The sequence below is a fragment of the Nicotiana tabacum genome, chromosome 3, assembly GCF_000715075.1.
Source record: "Nicotiana tabacum cultivar K326 chromosome 3, ASM71507v2, whole genome shotgun sequence".
In the NCBI taxonomy this organism is placed as follows: Eukaryota; Viridiplantae; Streptophyta; class Magnoliopsida; order Solanales; family Solanaceae; genus Nicotiana; species Nicotiana tabacum.
In genome coordinates this window covers 4,045,334-4,060,324 of record NC_134082.1, presented here as the reverse complement: position 1 = coordinate 4,060,324, position 14,991 = coordinate 4,045,334, and positions in this window count along the sequence as shown.

The window sequence follows — 14,991 nt, the reverse complement described above, 5'->3', positions numbered from 1 at the left end:
ACCTTGTCTTCACGAGAGGCGCCATCACAACCGGGTTCGGGTTTGGGTTCGTGACATATTTCTACTCCAACCACCACACTAATGCACAACAATCTTCGTTGACAAAAACAAACCCCTATCAACATCCATGTTTGAGCGATTTCAAAAAGTTAAATAAAATATGTTCGACGACATGCAAGGAATTACACAAGAAATTTTATTCGAGCTTGTAAGCACGTGATTTTTGCCCTATGAAAGAATTACTCCCAAAAAATTCAAAATAAAATGATTTTCCTTGGTGTGCAATTTTGAGAATTTTTGTGATATTTTTGGATAATTATTTGTATTTGTCTGTGCATGTTTATTTGTTAAATTAATAAAAAAAATACAAAAATATGTCGCATTTTGCATGTAGGATTTAATTCTACAATTGTTAGTAATTAAGTTTGTTTTACAAAAATTAAAAATTACAAAAATAGGCATCTTTTGTATTTTTAGCATTTAATGTCCAAATGTACAATTTTATGCTTAATTATTACTTAATTGTGTGTTAATTGTTATTGGGAGTTAATTTGCGCTTTTATAACTTAATAATAATTTAAGGATTTTTAGAATTTAGTTTTAGAAAAGTAAAAGAAGAAAAGAGAGCAAAAATATAAAGAAAATCGGAATTGGGCTCTTCTTCAAAATTCAAGCCACAAGCCCAAAGAATACCCAACCTTCCCCATGACCCGGTCCATTTCAAACCGAGTCGACCCGATCCATAACCCAAAGACCCAACACCCCCCTATCTTGCATTTCACAAAACAAAACAAAAAAACCCAAAACCTAAACTAAACCCATCCGCCACCCCCTCTCTTCTTCTCCAAAAAACCTTCACCCCAAACCCTAGCCAACCATGGCTGCTAAACCCTCAAGCTCACTCCAAACAAACCCCGCTGCCATTGCTTCGTCTTCTTCGTCGCCAAGCTCAAGCTCAAGCTTCCATGGCAACTTTCTCCCGCGAACGACCCCACTGTCACTATTTCATTTTCTTCTTCGTCAAGCTCGAGCTCGACACCCATGGCTGCCGCTGCTTCTGCTATATCCAAGCAGACCATGCTTCTGCTACGACCAAGCAGACCACGCTTCTGCTTCTGCTTCATCTTCTTTGTCTCCATCGAACTCGAGCCCGAGCTCCCATGGCTGCTGCGTTGCTGCGTCTCCTGCTACGTCCAAACACACCCTGATGCTGCTGCCTCGCCATCTTTGTTGCTGCCTCCAGCTGCCTCGACTGCTTCTGCTTTACCTCACGTGAACCAGTCCGGCAACCCCCCATTAAATCCGGCGACCTTCGCTTTGTCATCGAACACTGCTGCTCGTCGAACACTCCTGCTCTTTCATCGAACACTTCTGCTTCTGCTGCGACGCTGCTGCTTTGTCAAGCAGCTGGACTTACCATTTTCCGGCTCCTCCAGTTCAAAAACGAGACTCACCATTTCGCTTATTCAAGCTTTGGTCGGGGTTTGTCGAAATAGTCCATACACAGTTCGAGTTTGTCGTTGGTCAGTTATTGTTCGTGTTTCCGATTCGGTTAGTGGGTTTGAGTTTCACTTTTGTCCATATTTTGTTTTTGATATTCTCGAATCTAAAATCAGTAAATGTTTGATTTTTGTTTTGTTCGTGTTCATTGTTTTGTTAATTTTTTTCAGTTTGTTCATGTGAAATTGTTAGTTTAATATCGTTAGATTCAAATTGAAATTTAATTAATTATTTCTTCAGTTTGTTTCATGTGTTGTTATGTATTTTTTCAGAAATTGTTAATGTTGGTTAAATCATTTGAATCCGTCTTGTTTGTTATTTAAAATAGATTTAATTCATGTTCATCTTTATTTGAAGTTCGTTTTTAATCCAGTGATTTAATGTGAGTTTATGTTTTGGTTTTTGACTTGTTGATTTAGTTTGAATCTATTTGTTTGTTATGATCAATTTCTTATCTTTGTTAAATTTGAAAGTAGGATTATTGTTAAAAATTTGTCCAGTCAAAATAATTCCTGCTTTTTTGAAGTTCATGGTATGATTTCAGTTTGCATCATTTCCGTTAATTGTGATTCATGTTGTTTCAGTTTATTTTTGTTGTTGATATTGTTGTCTCTTTGCTCATTCATTTTTTGTCTCAGTTAACCAGGATTGGTTCCCAATATGGTTAACTTATTCCCGTTGATTTGAAGCTGTATGATTCATCCGTGTTCATGAGATTTGTTGTTGAAATTTATTTAGAAATTGGTCATATTTGCTGTATTTTGGTTGAGATTGATTAGGTGATAGGTTATAGCTGAGGGGTAGTTTGGTAAATTGCAGTTCGTTCAGGGGTAAAATGGTAATTGCAGTAAGGTCGGAGGGATATTTTTGGAATTAAACATTGGAACAATTGTTTAATATAATGGGGGACAAGACATAAATTAGTGGGGGAATAATGTAATTCTTTATGTTAAGCATGGGGGACAAGATGTAATGGGGTGAGGTTTTGATATAATTGTTTAATATAATGGGGGACAAGACATAATGTAGTGGAGTGGGAATAATGTAATTATTAATGTTAAGCATGGGGGACAAGGGTTTAAAATAAAGAAAATATTAAGTAGTGGTGACAAAGCATGCAATTGAGGGAATATTTGGGGTTGGGGATTCAAGACTAGAGTCTTGTTATAAATATAGTCATTTTGACACATTCTAGAGGACTAAGACTGGAGAGAAAAAAAAACTTAGACTGAATTTGAAAGATTTTGAGGATTATTTTGAGAGAGGAAGACATTCCGAAAATTTCAAGAGTGTTAGAGAGTTTAAAAAAAAGAAAACAAAAACAAAGGGAGAAGCGAGTTTAGTTTCGGGTTTAATACACGCGTGGTTTGTTGCTGTTTAGTTTGCTTACAAACTTTTGGGTTTGTTCTATTGAGTTGGTCGGTTCTTCCTCAAAGTTTTCTGGGTCTTGAATCTGGTTCGAATTTGTGGCTGTTGGGTTGCTGTGTATTTACACTACTGCTGGTTCTACTGATCTTCATCTTCTTTCCTTGCTTTCCCAAATACCAGGTACACAAACTGATACACTGGTTCATCTTGTAAGCCACTCGAGGCATGAATGCAAAAAATGAGAAAGATTTAAAGTTGTAATTTAATGTAGTCTTTTCTTTCTTTTACTGTCTGTATGTAGAATGTTCTATGCGTTGCCATGTAAACTCTTTAAGCAACTCACTTTCGAAACTTAACTATAGTATCTCGAAAGTGTGTAAATAAAGTAGGACCTTATCTTCATTTATTTTAGAAAACGAAAAATAGAAAATGTAGTCATGCTAAGATTATCCTTTTAAAAATAATGAGACGAGTCTCGCCAAATAAAAAATGCAAATTGCGGGGCCCTCAATAATTGGTCATAATAAATACTTAGAATTTGGGATGGATTGTTTAGTGAATGTCACTGCCTTCCCCAAAGATAATAATGCGTTAGACTCTTTAGGCGCGACTTAACTAAATTATATTCTTAAATTCGGGTGCGCATTTATGTGACCCAAATTCAAATCTCGACGGAGTCGGAATGTATTGACAACCACGGGTGCATTGATTGTGACGTGGTTCGAGATGCATTTTCATGACGTTGCAATTCTATAAAAGATAATAATAATAAAAGCGGCTTAAACTTAATAAAAGTACATAAGTAATAACATGTATTAAATCAGATATTTAGCCTTTATAACAATTTAAGCGACCGTGCTAGAACCACGGGATTCGAGGGTGCCTAACACCTTCCCTCGGGTCAACAGAATTCCTTACTTAGAATTTCTGGTTCGCAGACTTCATTTGGAAAGTCGAATATTCTCCTCGATTTGGGATTCAAGATAAACCGGTGACTTGGGACACCAAAAGCCAAACCTTTCCCAAGTGGCGACTCTGAATTAAATAAATAATTCCATTTCGAATATTGTCACTTAAATTGGAAAAACTCCCTCGCGCATTTTATCCTTCGGGGCGGGCGCGCAAAAGGAGGTGTGACAGCTCTGGCGACTCTGCTGGGGACAAGAACCCAGAACGTTAGTTCAGGGTTCAGAATTCGAGCTTAGAATAATTGTTATATTTGGCTTTATTATCTGATCTTTATTACCTGTTGAGCCTAACGTGCTAAACGTTGTCTTTTACCGCTTTGATATTATCTGAACTGTATATAAACTGTGCCGAAACCCTTTTCTTCTTACCTCCGGGGAGGAGCTTGCTGGTCAATACTCCCTATTCTGTTAGTGTCATACCCTGAAATAAGAAAGAGACCGGACAAGTTACAAAACCGGACGATCTCGCGGGTCCCCGCTACGTAGCCCCCTCCTCGACTCGAGTTATCCGCTCGGGTACACAGTCTAGAACATATACCCAGGATGAACCTAGTATAACAAAACCTCATGTCGGATCCCTAGTAGGAACGCTTATTTGCATCACGTTGCATTTGACATAGGGGACTCAACACAGAGGTTGGGTCCGTCTAGGACAAGCAACCCGAAATGAAAAGACCATCCTGCTGCATCCCGTTTGTTTTGCGCATTTATTTGCTTCAGATCTGCATGCTGACCGGTTTCTGAAATAAAAATAAAATAAAATTTAAAGACGAAAAGAAAAATAGCAGCGTAGGGAGATAACTACTTATTTTTAGAAAAATAAAACCAATGTCCAAGTAGTATCAAAACCTCCGAAATTTTCTTGAAAAAAAAATGAAAACAAAATTTGTCTTTTAGTTTGATTTATAAAAAAAACATATATAATACAAAAAAATATTTCCTTTAAATTACTCTCAAAATCCAAAAATATTTGTTTAAAAAAAAAAGGGAAAATTTAAAATTCAAATTTTTTTTTTCTTTTGTAGTATCTCTTTCATAAATTCAAACTAATAGTCCAAATATTTCCTTAGAAGATTTTTCGAAATTTCAAAAAAGGTGAAAAGAAGTTAAAATTCAAAATATTTCTTTAGTCGTCGTTACTTTTCAAAAAAAAAAAATCGAAATCCAAAAATCGAAATCCAAAAATATTTTCTCCTTTTCTTTAAAAGGTTTTATTCAAAAAAAAGGGGGTTTAGTTTATTTCCTCTATTCCTGATTGGACCGAACTACGCGGGTCTGATTCTCACCGGATGTGAGATACGTAGGCAAACCTCATCGGTTCCGACCCCAATTTTCAAAAAAATCCAAAAAAATATTTTTCATTAGTTCCTTCTTTAGAAATCTTTCCTTAGAAAACTCAAAAAAAAAGAAGTTTTTAAAACTCAAAAAAAGGGGTAGTTTCCTTCTTTCTGAAGTATTTCATACGGAAAAAGAAATAAAAGAAAAAAAATAATAATAAAAAGAAATAAAAAATCAAAATCCAAAATACGGGTTTCCTTTATTTTGAAGTATTTTTCCAAAAAAAAAATCAAAAAGAAAATCAGAAAAAAAAATATATATATATATATATTCGTTCTTTTAAAGACTTTCCTTCTTTAAAAGTCTTTCTTTCGTAAATGTCATAGAATTAAAAAATTAAAGTCCAAAAATATTTTCATTTTTCTTTAGAAGTACTTTTGTAAAAAAAAAATTTAAAAAAAAAACTCGAAAATCTAAAATATTTTTTTAAAAGTGCCTCTTTCGAAAATTAAGAGACGACAACCAAAATCCAAAGAAAACATTTTCTTTCTTATTTAGAAAAAGAGAGAACAAATGAAAATTCAAACAAAAATATTTTCTTTTTTTTACTTTTAAAATTCTCAAAGTTCCAATCAAAAGAAAAGGAATTGTTTTTTAGAAGTCTTTCTTTCAAAATAAAAAATAGAGTCAAGTTAAAAAATTCAAAAAAATATATCCTTTTCTTCTTTTAAAGCATTGTTTTTAGTAAAATCCAAAAGAAACAAAAATCCAAAAAAAAAACCTTTATTCTTTTAAAGCATTTTTTTAAAAAAAACAAATTTATTCCAAAAAAAAGAGTTAGTTTACTTACTCTATTCACGATCGCCCGAACTACGCCGGTTTGATTCTCGCAGGGTGTGAGATACGTAGGCAACCCTCATCGGGTCCAATCTCCCCTTTTTCAGAAATAGCCAAAATGTCAGAATTTTAAATTTATGAGTCAGGTGATGCCGTTTTGTCAAGAATAGCCGAATGTTCCCGAAAGGGACGCCGGAAGGCTGACTTTGCATAAACAACCATTTTTTGTCATTTTTTTAAAATTTTGACCAAATTGTCCAATGGCCTTAAGATCTTCGTCCCCGAGGCTCTGCGAGACCATGTTCCCAATGTCGGGTCACCATTCTGAAAAAAAAGAGTCATAAATAAATCAAGTGATGCTGTTTTTGTCAAAAACAGCCAAATGTTCTCGAAAGGGACGGCGGAAGGCTGACTTTGCATAAACGGCCACTTTCGATCATCTTTTAGAGTTTTGATAGGTTGACCCTCACAGCCTTAAAATTTTCATCCCCGAAGTGCTGAAAGGCCGTGTTCGAAAATCGGATATTTCTTTCTAAAATATAGTCAAATCATTTTTGCTTAAATCACCTTAATAAATGTGCAGGATGAGCACAATGCAAAATGAATACTTGTTTCTTTATTTTTGCACTTGTTAATCCCAAACTACGCAAGATCTGATTCATGCGGTGTCATGATACATAGGCAATCTCCATCGGATTCGATCATAGCTATAAAATAAATTGAGTGAAAAAATAAACTGAAAGAAAAGGAGAAAGAAAATTGAGTGAAAAAAAGAAAAGAAAAATAGTGAAAAAAGGGAAAAAGAGTGACAAAAAAAAGAAAAAAGAAAAAAAAAGAGTGCAAAAAATAAAAGAGCGGCAAAACAAGATCAAGAGTGGTTAAAGAGAGGCAGGAATAAAAGAAAAGAGGTACATAGTGAAGAGGGCTAGTTTAAGGCCGGGATGAAACATGCAACCCCTTCAAACACATGGTAGAAACGTTTAACTGTTTAGGTGCATTGCATCTCAACGTGCGATTTCCTATATGTTAAATGCCTCAAAACTAACAAAGTTGTGTGTGTGAGTAAATTAGCCAGGTTCTTTTCAGGTGATTGGTTTTGTTGGTATGCGGTGATGAACATGCAGCATTGCACGCGGCCACAACATTATACACAAAACTGAGCTCCACCTCCCAGAAATGCACATCCTTACCAAGCCCCATATAGTCCCCAATCATTTATTCCTCAGTACAATCCTCACCCAAGAGAGTCTTTCAAAAGGAATCAGTTCACCCCTATTGGTGAATCATACTCAGGCTTGTTCCAAAAGCTAGACAGGCAAAGTCTGCTGTAGCCAGTGGCCCCAAATCGGCCAAACACCGAGTCCCCCCTCCCCGCATCGAGCTGACACTAGATGTGAATACCACTATGGAGCAGTGGGACATGGTACAAAGGACTGTTGGTCATTGGACCCTCAAAATGGCAGTTGAAGACTTGATTGAAGCTGAAAGAATCGTTCTCCGGGACGAAAAGGTTCCTAATATGATGAACATTCCCCTGCCTACTCTCACAAATAGGACAATAGACGGAATGATCTGTTGAAGCTGAGGAATTTGATACGGCACTGAAGGCTATTGCAGCCATTGCCGAGACAGAAGAAAAGCCAAAAAAATGATTGCCAAGCCTGAAAGTTCCCCATCAGACGGGAGTCTCGGTAGCCAGTCTTGCTATCTTTTCTGCATCTGGATTGTCTCAGGGTGTGATCCAGTTATTTTACTTTATTGTCTAACTTTCCGATGTAAACCCTTCTATCTTCAAAAATTAAAAAAAAAATCAAATGAAATTGATATTTCATTTTCCCGGAATGTCTCTTTTCTTAAATCTTGTCAATTTTCTCATTCTCTTTTAGTTCTATTAAATGCAGATTTCAATAATATGACATGCTTGCTGACTTCATGCCCGGATCTTAAAACTCTATCAGACCTCGAAATAATGAATCAAGAATTGGGTCGCAATAAAGAATAGCTTAAGGAAACAAGACAAAGATTTGGAAAAGCTGAAAGAAGATTGGGTCCAGATTGGAAAGGTACATACATTGCAACAAGAGTACTGCCAAAAGAGTGCGTTGTACTTGGGACACATCGAAGGAAACGTCCTTGAAATAACTGTCAATGCAAATGCAGTCAAAAGGTACTATGTTGGATCCTTTATATAATAAAATCTTTTCCGGTTGAGATGACGAAGGCTTTCATTCTCGCTACCCAAACACTATCAACCCTTTGCAAACCCATTTGAGCTGGTTACTCTTCTTTGATTACCCTCTTTGGAACCTAAAAGTATTATTGAAAATAAAATGAAAAAAAAGAAAGAAAGAAATTGAAATGAAAAAGAAAGAAAAAAGAAGAAGAAAGAATTGGAAAAATGAGAAAATATATATACAAAAAAGAAATGACAATGAAAATGAAAAAAAGGGAAGGGAAGTGAAAAACAAAGCAAATCAGAAAAACAAAAAAATACAAAAACAAAAATCCAAGAAGTCCCCCAAAAGTGAAACTGGGGTAGAAGTTATAATGGTTCGGCAATGATCCCGCCCAAAAGGTTCCAAAGTTGTAGTTCAATCCAAATTCTTTTCACCCCAAACCTTGTTCAAGTCCTTCTGATCAATCGGCAAAGCGGTTCAAAATGGGAGGATGGAGTTATTTGGGTCTGATACAACAAAATGAGAGGAATAAAATGAGAGAGCCTTATTGGTGAAAACCCACACGGGCACCGTAAGGCGACGGTAAGCATAGGAAATCAAATGAGAGTCTTTTTAGTGAAAACCGACGCGGGCACTATAAGGAGATGGTAAGAAATGAGATGAAAAATGCCCGCTCGTGAAAACCCACAAAGGGGACCCATGATCGAAAATAAGATCCTCACAGCCATCAGCATCAACAAAGTTCTGGCAAGGTTCCTCGGTATTCAAGGCAAAGTAGTGATGAATTTTTGAGAGTCAGATGGTTTACACAGATCAGACATCCAGTCCAAAAGGCATGTCATGTTCATTGAAGTCCGCATGTACTCCAGATAAGTCCTTCTCTACTTTCCCCGAAAGGGACACTTCTAGTTTTAAACTCATTCTCCATTCAATTATTTGTTTCTCTTTTGGATCCTTTTATGTCTAACACTCTTCCAAAACCAAGACAAAGAAAGGATGGCAAGACTGATTTACAGGGCTTTTCATTTGATACACGCTAATGTGCAAAAGACACCCAACCTCAGCAGGTGCATCAAGTCGACCTCGACTGGCCATGGCGGCCGATGCTCAGGAATCAAAACTCTTGGAAGGAGAAAAATCAAATTAAAGCGCCTATAAAGGCAATTGAAGTTGAAAGGGTTGAGTTTCACATGGCTAATCGCCTTAGCAAAGTCGAAGAAACCAAGGTACCCCCAAATGCTCTAAAATTGAAGTTGGAAGAAAGAAGACAGAAAAGAAAGTCCTACAAAGGCAAAATAAAGTTGGAAATGTTAAGTCCCACGTGACTAGCCATTGCAGTTAGGTTTGAGGATAAAAAAATCCCTGATGCTCCGAAAAAAAAAGAAAAAAAAAACCAACAATTGATTGAGCCTGAACTACGTCTGACTTGATTCCGAAAGGATATGTAGGCAGCCTCTCTCTGGGGTTCAGTCACACCAAAAATAAAATCCAATTTACCCTGAAATTGAAACTAGGGCCCACAAAATGGTTCCGAAGTTGTAATTTCATCCACAATTCCTTTTACCAAAAAAAAAAACAAAAAAACAAAAAAACCAAGTACAAGTCCTTCGGATCAATTTACAAAGGCGTGAGAAACCAAGAGATATCATGGTTGGAAGCCGATACATTCTGAAATTGAGAGAAATAAAATGAGAGAGTCTTGTCGGTGAAAACCTTCGGGCACCATGAGGCGACAGGAGTAGAGAAATCGAAAATGAGAGAGCTTGTTTAGTAAAAACTCGCAAAGAGTGCTATGAGGCGACAATGAGAAGAGAAATGAGAGAGGTCCACTAGCGAAAACCCGCAAAGGGCGTTGTCGGCCGAAAAGATGATTCCACCTCAGAAAGTTCTGGCAAGGTTCGCTAGTTTGGGAACATAAATCCGTTTTGGTTCATGAGGAAATGCAAGCTCATGAAGGTCAGACATCCAGTCCAAAAAGCATGTCATGTCAAGTTAAAGTCAGCATGTTTGCCTCAGATAAGTTTTTCTTGTCCCGAAAGGGACACTTCTCTTTTAAAATTCGTTTTCTCCGCTCTTTGTTTACCCTTTCCTTAAATCCTTTTCATTTTAACCCTAAATTCCGAATGTGTTGGAAAGAAAAGGTGGCAGGACCAGTTTCACGGAGCTCCGTTTAGTAAGAAGCGAAGAAAATACCCCGCTTCAGGGGTACGTCAGTTCGATCCCGACTGATCATGATGATGATTGTTTTCGAAGTACAAAAAAAAAATCCGGCAAATCCCCACAGAGTCTCCCCTTGTAAAAATCCCCACGGAGTCTCCCCTTGTAAAAATCCCCAAAGAGTCTGCCCCGGCAAATCCCCAACGAGTCTGCCTTGTAAATATCCCCACTGAGTCTGCCCCAATAAAAATCCCCACTCAGTCTGCCTCGGTAAAAATCCCCAAGCAGAATGGGATGGAAGAACCAAAGCCTTACACGGGCAAATCATCGCAAAATCCGAGAATGCGAGTCTGATCAGTTTTAAAGGGGATCGCTTGTGAAACCAATCAACGACAGGGTTTCTCAACAGGAATGAGGACAGGACCAAGCAATTGGAACAATCAAGGCCGCCGAACCAGCCACCATTTTCAAACTGACAATTGTTCTTTGTTTGGAAAATTGAAACAGGTGCGATTCAAAGCAACCATGCAAGAAGCAGGTGCCGCCCAAAAATAAAAGAAATACGTGAATGCAAGAAACAGCTTTGCAATAGGGAATCGACCCAAAAGGGAAGTTTCCCCAAAATTCTCTCCTGCATTTTACTAAAGAAAAAAGAAAAGAAAAAAAAAACTAAAAAGAAGTAAGAAGAAAACTCAAAAAGAGGGTTAGAATCCCCAACATTTTCCTTTAGCCAGCATTAGGGCTCCAATCCCTGAGTTGAGCATTTTTCCATTTTGCCGACATTAGGGCTCCAATCCCTGAGTTAAGCATTTTTTCCATTTAGCCGACATTAGGGCTCCAATCCCTGAGTTGAGCATTTTTCTTTTAGCCGACATTAGGGCTCCAATCCCTGAGTTGAGTAGTTTTTCCATTTAGCCAACATTAGGGCTCCAATCCCTGAGTTGAGCAATTTTCCGTAAGCCAGCATTAGGGCTCCAACCCCTGAGTTGAGCATTCTTCCCTTTAAGCCAGTATTAGGGCTCCAATCCCTGAGTTGAGCGTTTTTGCCTTTAGCCGACATTAGGACTCCAATCCTTGAGTTGAGCGTTTTCCCTTTAGCCAACATTAGGGCTCCAATCCCTGAGTTGAGCAGTTTTTCCTTTAGCCAGCATTAGGGCTCCAATCCCTGAGTTGAGCAGTTTTTCCATTTAGCCAGCATTAGGGCTCCAATCCCTGAGTTGAGCAATTTTCTGTAAGCCAACATTAGGGCTCCAATCCCTGAGTTGAGCAGTTTTCCATTTAGCCGACATTAGGGCTCCAACCCCTGAGTTGAGCGTTTTTGCTTTTAGCCGACATTAGGGCTCCAATCCCTGAGTTGAGCATTTTTCCTTTAGCCAACATTAGGGCTCCAATCCCTGAGTTGAGCGTTTTTCCTTTTAGCCAACATTAGGGCTCCAATCCCTGAGTTGAGCATTTTTCCATTTAGCCAGCATTAGGGCTCCAATCCCTGAGTTGAGCAGTTTTTCCATTTAGCCAGCATTAGGGCTCCAATCCCTGAGTTGAGCGTTTTTCCATTTAGCCAGCATTAGGGCTCCAATCCCTGAGTTGAGCAATTTTCTGTAAGCCAGCATTAGGGCTCCAATCCCTGAGTTGAGAATTTTTTCCCTTTAAGCCGACATTAGGGCTCCAATCCCTGAGTTGAGAATTTTTCCCTTTAAGCCAGCATTAGGGCTCCAATCCCTGAGTTGAGCAACTTTCCCTTTAAGCCAACATTAGGGCTCCAATCCCTGAGTTGAGCGTTTTTTTTAGCCAGCATTAGGGCTCCAACCCCTGAGTTGAGCGTTTTTCATGTTAGCCAGCATTAGGGCTCCAATCCCTGAGTTGAGCATTTTTGTTTTAGCCAACATTAGGGCTCCAATCCCTGAGTTGAGCATTTTCCCTTTAGCCAGCATTAGAGCTCCAATCCCTGAGTTGAGCAATTTTCTTTTAGTCGACATTAGGGCTCCAATCCCTGAGTTGAGCGTTTTTCTTTAGCCAGCATTAGGGCTCCAATCCCTGAGTTGAGCGTTTTTTCCTTTAGCCAGTATTAGGGCTCCAATCCCTGAGTTGCACGTTTTTCCTTTAGCCGACATTAGGGCTCCAATCCTTGAGTTGAGCGTTTTTCCTTTAGCCAGCATTAGGGCTCCAACCCCTGAGTTGAGCGACTTTCTTTTAGCCAACATCAGGGCTCCAATCCCTGAGTTGAGCGATTTTCCTTTTGCCAGCATTAGGGCTCCAATCCCTGAGTTGAGCAACCTTCCTTTAGCCGACATTATGGCTCCAATCCCTGAGTTGTGCATTTTTACCTTTTGCGACATTAGGGCTCCAATCCCTGAGTTGCGCTTTGTAGACTAGAGTTTTTCCAATCCCCTCATCAGTGCTGTAAATTTTCATGACAATTAACTCACGAAATTTGCCTAGTGAAACTGGGGCAGAAAATTTCGTTCGTTTGTTTTGTTGTCTCAGCAGGTCTGACCTCGAGGTGCATGGATCGAGACGACCTACGGGATGAGTCTCAATCCAGAATAAAGAAAAGAAGAAAAAGAACAAAAAAAGAAGATGTTCCCACATATTGGAACAAACAAAGGGCAGGTTGCTCAAAAATTGGATCAAATTCCCGAGCTCCGCCAATCCCGTTTCACTCAATACTGCAGAAATAAACAAGCACCTACACCTTGCGAGCATCAAGATTCAGATCGAAGTCTACAAGCAGAATCAGCTAAGACCCAAGATCAAGTTGCAAAAGAGTTATATATAGGAATCTTGTAACTAGCGGTTGACAGGCATAAGTAGTTATTTTAGTTTTCAATTTCCTTTGGTTGTAATAAGGAGGTCAGTAAAGCGGTAGTGGCAACAGCAACAGCAGTAACAACAAGCATTGCAATCTCATGGTAGTCCCAGCTACCAAAATTTCCCGAACTACATTAACCTGATTCTCCTTTAGCCAGGGATATGTAGGAAACCTTTGAAGCAAAGGTTCGGTTAAATCTTTTTCAAAAAAATATAAAAAATGCTTCACACGGAGTACTCGGATGGGTAAAAAATCACTCACTTTATCTTTGCATGAAAACCCTTCGTGTCTTCGGGCAAAGAGGGGCAGCTATAAGCACGTGATTTTTGCCCTATGAAAGAATTACTCCCAAAAAATTCATAATAAAATGATTTTCCTTGGTGTGCAATTTTGAGAATTTTTGTGACATTTTTGGATAATTATTTGTATTTGTCTGTGCATGTTTATTTGTTAAATTAATAAAAAAAATACAAAAATATGCCGCATTTTGCATGTAGGATTTAATTCTACAATTTTTAGTAATTAAGTTTGTTTTACAAAAATTAAAAATTACAAAAATAGGCATCTTTTGCATTTTTAGCATTTAATGTCCAAATGTACAATTTTATGCTTAATTATTACTTAATTGTGCGTTAATTGTTATTGGGAGTTAATTTGCGCTTTTATAACTTAATAATAATTTAAGGATTTTTAGAATTTAGTTTTAGAAAAATAAAAGAAGAAAAGAGAGCAAAAATATAAAGAAAATCGGAATTGGGCTCTTCTTCAAAATTCAAGCCACAAGCCCAAAGAATATCCAACCTTCCCCAAGACCCGGTCCATTTCAAACCGGGTCGACCCGATCCATAACCTAAAGACCCAACACCCCCATATCTTGCATTTCAAAAAACAAAACAAAAAAAACCCAAAACCTAAACTAAACCCATCCGCCACCCCCTCTCTTCTTCTCCAAAAAACCTTCACCCTAAACCCTAGCCAACCATGGCTGCTCACCCTCAAGCTCACTCCAAACAAACCCCGCTGCCATTGCTTCGTCTTCTTCGTCACCAAGCTCAAGCTCAAGCTTCCATGGCAACTTTCTCCCCCAAACGACCCCACTGTCACTGTTTCGTTTTCTTCTTCGTCAAGCTCGAGCTCGAGCTCGACACCCATGGCTACCGCTGCTTCTGCTACGTCCAAGCAGACCACGCTTCTGCTACGACCAAGCAGACCACACTTCTACTTCTGCTTCATCTTCTTCGTCTCCGTCGAACTCGAGCCCGAGCTCCCATGGCTGCTGCGTTGCTGCGTCTCCTGCTACGTCCAAACACACCCTGATGCTGCTGCCTCGTCGTCTTTGTTGCTGCTTCCAGCTGCCTCGACTGCTTCTGCTTTACCTCACGTGAACCAGTCCAGTAACCCCCCATTAAATCCGGTGACCTTCGCTTTGTCATCGAACACTGCTGCTCGTCGAACACTCCTGCTCTTTCATCGAACACTTCTGCTTCTGCTGCGACGCTGCTGCTTTGTCAAGCAGCTGGACTTACCATTTTCCGGCGCCTCCAGTTCAAAAACGAGACTCACCATTTCGCTTATTCAAGCTTTGGTCGGGGTTTGTCGAAATAGTCCCTACACAGTTCGAGTTCGTCGTTGGTCAGTCGTTGTTCGTGTTTCCGATCCGGTTAGTGGGTTTGAGTTTCACTTTTGTCCGTATTTTGTTTTTGACATTCTCGAATCTAAAATTGGTAAATGTTTGATTTATGTTTTGTTCGTGTTCATTGTTTTGTTAATTCTTTCAGTTTGTTCATGTGAAATTGTTAGTTTAATATCGTTAGATTCAAATTGAAATTTAATTAATTATTTTTTTAGTTTGTTTCATGTGTTGTTATGTATTTTTTCAGAAATTGTTAATGTTGGT